Source organism: Trachinotus anak, unplaced genomic scaffold (assembly GCF_046630095.1).
Source record: "Trachinotus anak isolate AG129_WGS33_773 ecotype Australia unplaced genomic scaffold, CSIRO_AGI_Tana_v1 ptg000011l, whole genome shotgun sequence".
Lineage (NCBI taxonomy): Eukaryota > Metazoa > Chordata > Actinopteri > Carangiformes > Carangidae > Trachinotus > Trachinotus anak.
In genome coordinates, this window is record NW_027273862.1 from 59,270 (window position 1) to 71,292 (window position 12,023).

A 12,023-nucleotide genomic window follows, 5' to 3' on the forward strand; every position below is an offset into this window, starting at 1 on the left:
TTGTGAATCTATTCAGTTTTTGATGTTGTCACATAAGTGTTGATTCTGACCAGTATTCACTCACACTGAGTCATTCTCGGTTGACCAACTTTGAAAATTATTGTTTCAGGCCTGCAAACCACAGAAACTTAAAAGCTTCACAAAAATCACACAATTGTTAGTTCTGACGAGTATTCACTCACACTGAGTGGTCTACACTTGACTCACTTTGAAAATGACTATTTAATTCCTGCAAACCTCAGAAACTGAAAAGCTTCACAAACATCACACAAGTGTTGATTCTGACCAGTAATTCACTCACACTGAAACATTTTCAGTTGACTGCCCTCGAAATTTTTTTGTTTCATGCCTGCAAACCTCAGAAACTGAAAAGCTTCACAAAAATCACACAATCAGAATCAGAATCAGTATCAATTTTTATTATCAAGTATGTTTCCACACACAAGGAATTTGTGCTGGTGGTTGGTGCAATTGGGGATTGGGGGGATCAGTGATCTAGCCTTGTGGATAAGGCTGATAGCAGACGGGAAGAAGCTGTTTTTGTGGTGAGGGGTTTTGGTCCTGAAGGACCGCAGCCTCCTGCCAGAGGGGAGTGTCTCAAAGAGTTTGTGTCCAGGGTGGGAGAAGTCAGCTACAATCTTTCCTGCACGCCTCAGGGTCCTTGAGGCGTACAGGTCCTGGAGGTGTAGATTGCAGCCAATCACCCTCTCAGCAGAGTGGATGATACACTGCAGTCTACTTTTGTCCTTCTCAGTGGCACCAGCGTACCAGATGGTGATGGAGGAGGTGAGGATAGACTCGATGACGGAGGTGTAGAAGTTCACCATCATTGTCCTTGGCAGGTTGAACTTCTTCAGCTGCCTCAAGAAGTACATCCTCTGCTGGGCTTTCTTGATGAGGGAGGTGATGTTCAGCTCCCACTTGAGATCCTGTGTGATGGTGGTTCCCAAGAAGCGGAAATGCTCCACGGTGGCTACGGGGGAGTCGCACAGGGTGATGGGGCTAGGTTTTTTGTGAAGTCCACTTTCATCTCCACTGTCTTCACAGCGTTAAGCTCTAGGTTGTTCTGCCTGCACCAGGTCACCAGACGGTCAGTCTCCCACCTGTAGGCAGACTCATTGCCATCAGAGATGAGTCCAATGAGAGTGGTGTCATCTGCAAACTTCAGAAGCTTGACAGACTGATGGCTGGAGGTGCAGGTGTTAGTGTATAGGGAGAAGAGCAGAGGAGAAAGAACACAGCCTTGCGGGGATCCACTGCTGATGGTCTGGGAGTCAGACACATGCTTTCCTAGCTTCACATGCTGCCTCCTGTCAGACAGGAAGTCGGTGATACCACCTGCAGGTGGGCCTTGGTTTTTTGGGGACAGGGATGATGGTGGAGGATTTGACGCAGGCTGGCACGTGGCAGGTCTCCAGTGAGGTGTTGAAGATGTACGTGAACACCGGAGACAGCTGATCAGCACAGTGTTTCAGGGATGATGGAGAGACAGAGTCAGGACCGGCTGCTTTGCGGGGGTTCTGCTTCTTAAAAAGCCTGTTGACATCTCTCTTCAGGATAGAGAGAGATGTTCCTTTTGGTAGGGGGGTTCTGATGTTGCCTTCTTGTGGAGGTGCCAGGGCCCCTGTTGAAGTGGGGGAGGAGAAGCTGGTGGTCTGGAGGTGGTGGCTGGACTCACGGAGGTTGGTGTCAGGCTTTGCACCAGCCACTGTTAGCATAAAAACAGATTCCTCCACCTTTCGTTTTGCTGGACAGCTCTGTGTCGCGATCCGCTCTGAAGACTTGGAAGCCGGCCAGCTCCAGCGCAGAGTCCGGAATTGATCCACACAGTCTCCGTGAAGCACAGAACGGAAGATGAAGAAAAGTCTCTGTTCTTCTGCACCAGTAGCTGAAGTTCATCCAGTTTGTTGGGCAGTGAACGCACGTTGGTGACAACGGTCAGTGCACCTTTGACCAAAATGTCCAATAATTCCGCAGGGGAGTCAAGAAAGATGGGAAAAAAATCCTCTGGAGTTGTTTCTCTGATGTTAATGAGCTCTTCTCTGGTGAAAGAGCTCCGGAAACCTAAACTGAATTTACAAAGAAAATAAAATTTCTGCCACAGGTCTCATTCCACACTCCCATAGAGGAGACGCGTCTGTGACGTTTGTCGCTTTTCAGCGTTGCCGGTCTCAGACGTGGTCCGGACCAGAGCGTTGATGAGTCCTCTGTGGGAGCTTGTGGTGGGCAGCCCTTAAGGAGCACTGGGACACTTCCCAGTTGCCTCAGTGTTGCTTTGGCCTGCGCCGCGACACGGGCCTGTTCCCTGTTGGTGTCCCACCCAACTCACGACGGTCCTCGGAACGCAAAGCTCCTCACAAAAACAGAGCATACAGTCTTACACAAAAAACTTTTTTTTTTTCTTTGCTTATGCATGACACTAATCAGCAGAATGACAACAAGAGCACGGAGCAGAGTTATGGTTGGCTGCCCACCGACTGACATTGTTGGGTCTACAAACAAAAATAATAAGTCCTCTGACACTGAACAAAAGTCTCTAAAGAAATCATCAGCAAGAGCTGGAATATATACAGTTGTGTGAAAAAGTGTTTGCCCCCCCCTGTTAAAACATAAATTAACTGTGGTTTATCACATCTTTGGAAAGCTGAGTTCAATTTCTCTAGCCACACCCAGGCCTGATTATTGCCACACCTAAATAGGACCTGCCTGACAAAGTGAAGTAGACCAAAAGATCCTCAAAAGCTAGACATCATGCTGCGATCCAAAGAAATTCAGGAACAAATGAGAAACAAAGTAATTGAGATCTATCAGTCTGGAAAAGGTTACAAAGCCATTTCTAAAGCTTTGGGACTCCAGCGAACCACAGTGAGAGCCATTATCCACAAATGGTGAAAACATGGAACAGTGGTGAACCTTCCCAGGAGTGGCCGGCCGACCAAAATTACCCCAAGAGCGCAGCGACGACTCATCCAAGAGGTCACAAAAGACCCCAGAACAACATCCAAAGAACTGCAGGCCTCACTTGCCTCAATTAAGGTCAGTGTTCATGACTCCACCATAAGAAAGAGACTGGGCAAAAATGGCCTGCATGGTAGAGTTCCAAGACGAAAACCACTGCTGAGCAAAAAGAACATAAAGGCTCGTCTCAGTTTTGCCATAAAACATCTTGATGATCCCCAAGACTTTTGGGAAAATACTCTGTGGACTGACGAGACAAAAGTTGAACTTTTTGGAAGGTGTATGTCCCATTACATCTGGTGTAAAACTAACACGGCATTTCAGAAAAGGAACATTATACCAACAGTAAAATATGGTGGTGGTAGTGTGATGATCTGGGGCTGTTTTGCTGCTTCAGGACCTGGAAGACTTGCTGTGGTAAATGGAACCATGAATTCTGCTGTCTACCAAAAAATCCTGAAGGAGAATGTCCGGCCATCTGTTCGTGACCTCAAGCTGAAGCGCACTTGGGTTCTACAGCAGGACAATGATCCAAAACACACCAGCAAGTCCATCTCTGAATGGCTTAAGAAAAACAAAATGAAGACTTTGGAGTGGCCTAGTCAAAGTCCTGACCTGAATCCGATTGAGATGCTATTGCATGACCTTAAAAAGGTGGTTCATGCTTGAAAACCCTCCAATGTGGCTGAATTACAACAATTCTGCAAAGATGAGTGGGCCAAAATTCCTCCACAGTGCTGTAAAAGACTCATTGTCAGTTATCACAAACGCAACTTAGCATTTGTTGCTGCTAAGGGTGGCCCAACCAGTTATTAGGTTTAGGGGGCAATCACTTTTTCACACAGGTCCATGTAGGTTTGGATTTTTTTTCCCCCTTAATAATGAAAACCTTCATTCAAAAACTGCATTTTGTGTTTACTTGTGTTATCTTTGTCTAATATTTAAATTTGTTTGATGATCTGAAACATTTAAGTGTGACAAACATGCAAAAAAAAAAGAAATCAGGAAGGGGGCAAACACTTTTTCACACAACTGTATCCTTGTATGTAAGAAACTAACAAAAAATTTTTTCCACACAATGGGCCTCTTCTGGTCTTTCAGAAGTTCTAGACAATATCTAGGCCAAGCAGAAGAATCTTGTGGGACTCGTAAAGGCTGATCATAATACTAAGCTGTCTACATTTAAACAATACTACTTCCCTTGATAGTTTCTCCATCAAAAGAAGCTTGTCATTCGCAGTCTGCTCCTGCAAGACGCTGGCTGAGTGTGAACAAAGGGTTTCTTTGGCGAAGTTGCAGTTTTGTTTGCCTGAAGTGATTTACTTGGGACACATTCTGGACACTGGACAGCGTCTCCTTTCACCATAGAGAGAGAAACAACAAGACTCCTCCTAATACAAAGAAAGAGATGCTTGTGTAGTCCACTCTTTGAAATGACACTGCTACTCCAGCTCTGGGAGGAGCTCAAAGACATAGACTCAAATAACCATGTATGAGGTACGAGGTAAGTTGCAAAATGTAATATTTAGTGAATTGAACTTTCAGGTGGAAATTCACAATATTTAAATGATGGATTAATGAAAATAAAAAAATTGAACCTTTAAAGTCTGTCTTCCTGTGATCACTTTCAATATTATCTGAACTATCCACTGTCTACAGTTTCCTAAATATTTGTAACTGTCACGGACAGTTACAAATATCTGGGATTAGAATGCACTTTCTGTGGATGTGTGTAGCAGTGTTGGTGACCTGCACCACCCTACCACCAGGTGGAGTATTGAGTGAGTCAGTTCTGATTTCCAGAGAGAATCGTGTTGGGGGGTTGCCATCAACAGGATTGGATCTTCAGAAGTGGCTCTCACTCTGTCCATAAGACCTGACCTATTTGGTTTTGCAAACAGGACTTTAAGATTTAGTCTGATCCATTATTTCCATCCATTAGTAACATTTATACTTAAATGTAACAGCAACATTCTTACATTAAGCATCATGCACAATATAATACTTGATAACATTGCATTACACTCTAGTTCAAATATCTTTAAATCTCCATTTCAATATCTGAATCACTGTTCTATGATACCAGCACAAATCATACATTGTACACTACAGAACTGATGAAGCAACAAAAAAACTGCATGATAATAGCAATGAGTGTTACCTCAATCCAATATCAGGAAAGATTTTAAGCAGTATAAATGTTACATATGGCCCTGTCAATATTTGCAATGCCCTCTCTCCAGGGGAAATGCAAATAACATTAACATAATATCCTATAGGAAGATGTTAACATTGTAGTTTAAATATTTATATGTTCAATAATAATAATAATAATAATAATAATGAACAACATGATGTTTCAACATCCTTCTCATATATAGTATTGTTAAATTGTTATATCAGTAGCTTCAAAATTACTGCTTCAACACAGTAAACAATCAATAACTTTGGTGCTGGCCACACATTTCTCCACCAACCTCATCATGCAAGCCATGCATCACCGCACACAACAATAACAACAGCATCAGCACTATACTGCTATCTTGCAGAGATAACTAGAAGAGACAAAACCTGGCCTCCAACTTCCAGTTGCTTCTACTTAGGTAATCGTTTGTGTTAATTAGTTAGCTGGTAAGTTTTACTCACTGTTTACGTTTGATTGCTACTTATCAAAGAGGCAGGACTTTACCAACTATGACTACTAAGTGGCTGATCGTCCCTCTACTTATTCTAAACTCGTCCGTTTACTCAGTTTGTATAGTCTCTTGGAAACTTGATGTTTCACCTCCTGCTTCTAGTATAAGTTTCTCACATAGAGCCATCTTGGCTGTTTGTTCCTCTGTCTCCATTTCAGTAGTATTGTTTGCACTGCAGCAGCAGAGGTGTGGACACACACTGCAGCCAGAGCAGTTGAGTGAGATAGCTGTCATTCACAGGTGAGGTGAACCAAGAGGTCAGTCATCTCATTGCTGCTTGTTACATTTTTGCTGGTCAAGTTGATTTTTCACGGCACACACCAAATGACCTTAAGGCCACCAGGAAATGTCCTGGTGCAGCTGACAGGCTGTCTGCCACTGGATAATCCCAACAGTGAGGTACATACTAAACCATGGATTTTTTTGTACTGTTACAATCAAATGCATTCTGTGTTATAAATCAAAACATCATGTCTGTGTTTTCAGTCATAAGTCCCATCAACCATAAATAATAGGAGCATTGGTTATTATTGTACTAGTGCCATGCTCTGTACTTCTTTGATGCATGGCACAGCAATATGATGTGGTGCTATCGTTTGATGTTTGTTTTCTGTGGTTCTTTTGGACCCTTTTTGGACATGTAGGTCAGTCAGTCTGGAAAACTGCAAGAACTTTGAATGTATTTTCAAGTGCAATTGTAAAAACCATCAAACACGCTGATTAAACTGGCTGTCATAAGGAAAGGAAGACCAAAACTTACCTCTGCTGCGTTAGAGTTTCCATCCTCAGAAATGACCAAGTAACAGCAGATTAGAGCCTACATTAAATGCCTCACGGAATTCAAGTAGCAGACACATCTCATCCTAGTGCATCCTAGTTTCATCTCATTAAATTTAGCTGTGCCTATTATCACCAACTGGAAGCAGCACTGTAATTCTTTAATGCCTCGCTGATTTACAAGCCTTGCAAAATTATATGCGCACATAAGAATACTCACAGTTTATTGGTTTGTTTGTATTACCTGATGTGTTTCTCGCAGATGTGTTTGCACAGCTTGGCTACAATGTGCCCTCCATTACCTCCCAGCTGGGCTTTATTTAGACTGATAGATTGGGGTACCTCCCTTAGTGCATGTTTGCTTTACATAAATTACATATATATATAAATGATGCACCTGCATTAGTGTCAAGCTAATGTATGCCATGCAAATGTATTGGAAACAATTTAAAATAGAAAATAAATAAAATAAGTACAACAACAAAAACAGAAAGCACTGGTTTTTAGGTTCCTGCAGAGCAGAGCAGTCAAGCTCTGCTTTTTCCCTCTAATTTAAAGGAACAGTCGGACATTTCTGGAGATCCCGATGTTTGCTGTCTTACCTAGGGTCACATGACAACATCTGTATTTTGTAATCTTCAGCGTTGCTTAATGAAAAATGGATACAACTGAGTAGTAAAATTTATGCCTTCAGTGACTGATTTAATAACTGTAACCAACAGGAATCTTAATTATAACTGTTCCATAATCTTAAATATGTGTTTATTACTATAACCATAATTCAATCAGGAGAGACAAGTGAATGAAGTGAAAGTAAATATTGTAATTAGACAAGATATTTGATGAATAGTGATGAATTTATAGAATTTGGCGCTTGGTCATGTAGAGGTGTTGTTTAGGGCTGGGATGAGCGGCAGCACAATACATACGTATATGAATATAATCCCCCTGAGACCAGATACTGGTGGTGGTGGCTGACTATCCCTCTGATGCTGATGATGGCCAAAGAAGCTCTGATGCTGAAGATGGCTGTGAATGCTCTGAAAACGATAAAGGTCGAAGATCCTTCGACGATGGGATGGCTGAGAGACCTGCTATTGGTTAATTGTGAACAGCTGTCTAAACAGCTGATAGGATGATGACAGCCACGGGCTGGAAGAATGAGGGAATAATGAGTGAATATGTGAGGTGTGCCCTAATCAGGATTATATACAGCATATGCATGCAAGAGGATAGGTCTTCCTGATTGAACTTTCACTAGAGCTTCATTTAATGACCTCTACCCTTAATGAAGTATGTATTTTAACCCAAACCATGATCCTCCCCTAATTAAAACCAAGTTGTTTTTCTGCTTAAACATTTCCTGTAGCATTGTCACATCACAAAAGGGTTGGTTACTTATTTTGCAACATTTATTTTCACTTTGACACATCTCCTGCTGCTGATAGGGGTGCAACATTCTCATGCATTGTATCAGAGGGTAGAGACAAACAACCTGTATGGTCTTTTAGGTTGGAGGACCACCTTTGTTAAACATGTAACAAATACAGGACAAAAACAGTATAGGAAAAACAGCAAAAACATCTGTATAAAAATGTTAGAGAGAACAACACAAACGATGGGAATAATTAGTTTAAAATGAAAATAACCACAATAAAGCAAATAATGCTCTTTATTGTCTGTGGTGTATATATATATATATATATATATACATATATATTCACCATATGTGTGTGTGTGTGTGTGTGTGTGTGTGTGTGTGTGTGTGTGTGTATTCATCAAGCAAACACACACATGACTAATGATAATGCTGCACAGTGTCTGCTGAATATGGAAATAGGCAACAGCTAACACATTCTCCATACAAACTTTATAATGAGATGATCACTGTTGGGCAGTAATACATTACTTAGCAACCTGTTACAGTAATGTGATTACTTGTTAGGAATTACATTACAGTTACTAATCCCAGCAATGCTCTATTACTTTGGAGTCAGCTTGTCCTGCCAACCAGGATTTTGTTGAGGAGTGGGTAAGATGTAGCCTCTACCTAGGGAGGAAAAATGAAACTGCAGGTAATCCCAAGTTGTCTTGTTTAAATTACATAGAGTCACTGAGACAAACCCAACTGCTGGATGTAACTTGGCCAACACTGATGATATAGTGTATCAGTATTTTGTTTACAGGTTGTTGTGCCAAGTGGTCAAAAATTTACAGTAGATTTAATGATCTCTGTAGGGAAACAGCACTTGTTGGAGTAAAAAGGGACAGATACAAACTGCAATTTTAAACAAACGTCAAACACAATATAAATACAACTATGGGGTAAATGATAAAAAATACTACTGGATATACTGTAATGTGATTATATGCACAGTATGTTGAATACAAGCATCACACTAAAGAAATAAACAGTAAATAGTGATAGATATACTAAATATAATCAGTTTCGTGTATAAATATATTTTTTGTGTCATCTGAAAGGAATTGTGACAAATGGCAAAAAGGGTGGTGCAGACACAATCTAATTTCCACTGGTCAATATGATATAATTTAATGCTGTCGTTCTATTTTAGAATGGTTAGAGTGGGCTAACAGCCTCAAACAGCACTGTGAGAAAAGCCCTGATCATATCACATTCACAAGGGTAATGCACTTTGAAATGATTGTTCTCCTCTCAGGGTATAGAGCACAGGGTGTACTGATATACAAGTGTATTAATGATCTATTATTATGATCCCTACACAGGTTGATACAAAAAGAACCACAGAAAACAAACATCAAACAATAGGAACACATCATATTGCTGTGGCATAAATCAAAACAAGTACAGAATGTGGCACCAGTACAATAATAACCTATGCTCATATTTTTTTTTTTTTTTTTACAGTCCATTGGACTTATGAGTGTGACTGGTTGGACAAAGTCTAATTCTCAGCAAGGTCAGAGATGTTAGTCTTATCTTGTGGGTCTTTAGAGCTGTGCAAAGACAGATGTGGTCATTGTACAGAGACAGCTCAGCTGTGGCCTGGAACTATAACTCTGAGACACACTCAAGCAAAACAAAACAGAATCATGATGCTGTAAGAAATGAAGCAGCAGCTCCTGAACGATACTGTCTGCTCTTGGAAATTCAACATGGTTTATGTATTGTTCATCAGCATCTAGAGGACACTGAGGACATGACACAACAAGGAAAATTGATTTTTGAAAGACTAAAGATATTGTCATAGTACACTTACATTCTTCAGTTATTTGCACCATTTCCCATTCAGTTCTATTGAAGCCTGTGTGATGGGTGAATTCAAGCATGCATTTCCTGCTTTGGTGCAATCTCCAGCCAGCTCTGGCAGAGGTCACAGTTCACCTTTGTTCAAGTTTTGCCTACTGGAATACAGTATATATAATATTTAGTACACTATCACACTCAAATGTAGCAATCAAATGTAGCTATGCTCTCAAACTGATTTTAGTTTGTGATCACTTTGATCAATATTTAATAGCTGAATTAGAGCAGTGAAATCACATCCTTTTTCAGGGCTGTGTCACTGGTGTCAGAATAGGGAAGACAACAAGACTTTATCCCCTCACTTTCAGGTTTTATGATAATTGAATAGCAACATGTATGTGTGTGATGCGTGTGTTTGTTTGTCTAATTGCACATCCCAAAAAACAAAACAAACTTGATTTTGTGACCAAGCCTAGGTTTACAGTGTCTTTGCCAGTGGAGCCAAATTCAGTTTTTTTTGTCATCATGTGTGGTTAACTGAAATGCTTTTTCAGAGCACTACAGATGGACCTACAGGATGCCCTACCATATCTCATGCTGCATACAGTGCAACTGCCTTTAAGGTTATAAGGGATGTGGACAGTGAGAGAAAGTGCAGGGATTCTACTTGAAAAGTGATCTTGCAGGATACTGCAGCGTTGACTGCTTTTTTGTGGCAGTAGCCCAAATATTATGGCACAAGCTTTCACTTGGACTCAAGGATGATATATCGAGAACAACCAGAGGAAATTTTATTACATTTGGTACAAATGTCCATTTAGACTAAGCAATGAACTGATTAGATTTTGGTGGTCAAAGGTCAAAGTTCAAGGTTACTGTGAACTCACAAAACATAGTTTACCCTCTTAAATGTAATATCTCAAGACCACCTTAAGAGAATTTCATTACATCAGGCAAAAACATTAATTTGAACATAAGGATGAACTGATAAGAATTTGGTGGTCAAAGGTCACTGTGACAAAACATGTTTTTGGCCATAACTCGGCAATTAATTCACTAATATTACACATTTTCTTATTCACTTGAAAACAGCTGTATGTAACAAGCTGATTTCTACTAGTTGTCATCCACTTATTAGGAAGAAATTTTTGAGAGACAATTGCTTGTATTCATTTAAATCTTTTTATTTTATTTATTTTTTAACATTTTATTTGAATGACAAATGGATGGACAAGTCTCAGTCAGTATCTCTGATGCCAAAGATGTTACTGATAAGGAATAAATGTTTTATTGAAATGTTTCAGTGTGTTAGAATAAAATAATAGACAACTATAGATGGAAAATATATTTACCGAAAAGAATAGATAATATTTAAATGACTAATATTTTGATTACTAAATTGAATTTAATTGTGAAAAGCAGTGAGGATTTCATAAACTTGGAACATATGAGATATCAAAAACACTTAGCTGTGTGCACTATCTTGTAGTCCTGTGATAAACTGGTGACCTGGGTGTACCTGTTCAGTGTCTGCTGTGAGGCGCTAACCCTAAAAAGCATAAGAAATAAATAGATAAAATTTCAGGGTTGAATATCCCAACAATAATGGAAGGCGTCACTGATACTAAGATGCTTTAAAAGGTAATGATTGATTGATTCTTACTTTAGTGTTTAAGTGGAGGCTTTGTGCTCCTACAAACTTGCCATTACTGCATAATTATTCAAGGGGTCTTTCTGAGTTGAACATTTAGGTTATACAACTGTAGCTAAATTGTGACTGGTCTCCACGGAAAAAGACACATTGGTCAGAAATACTGCTTTGAGACCACTCAAACAGCCACCAATTAAACAAGAGACATCTGTCAGAAGGTCTAATCCAGCTATATGATCCATCTGCCTCTCAGTTTCAAAGAACACAGCAGACAGGAGCCAAGTGAACATAAGGCGCAGCAAACCATTACTGTCGCTAAAATGGCCCCATGCAGACATGCAGTGGTTGAATAATAGCACATAAAGGAACCCACTCCTTTATTTAGCAAAGACTTTATTTGCATTTATGGAAAAACAGAGAATGTGAGTTAAAGCTGCTCTTTGTGTGGATCTATACATGTAACACTTTGCTGCAGAGACAGATATAAAATATGTACCTAAAATTTTATGGCTGTTCATGCTGTTCATGGATGAACACTGAATTTTGGACACTTTGAGAGAGTTACCTGAGCACCACCCTCAAATGTCATAAGAATTAAACATGCAGATGGGAATTAAATTTACTAAACACGTTCACGATGCATGGATGAAACATGCATGAACCATTGTTACTAAATGTCGTCTTCTACCACCACCCACAGCACACTGATGAC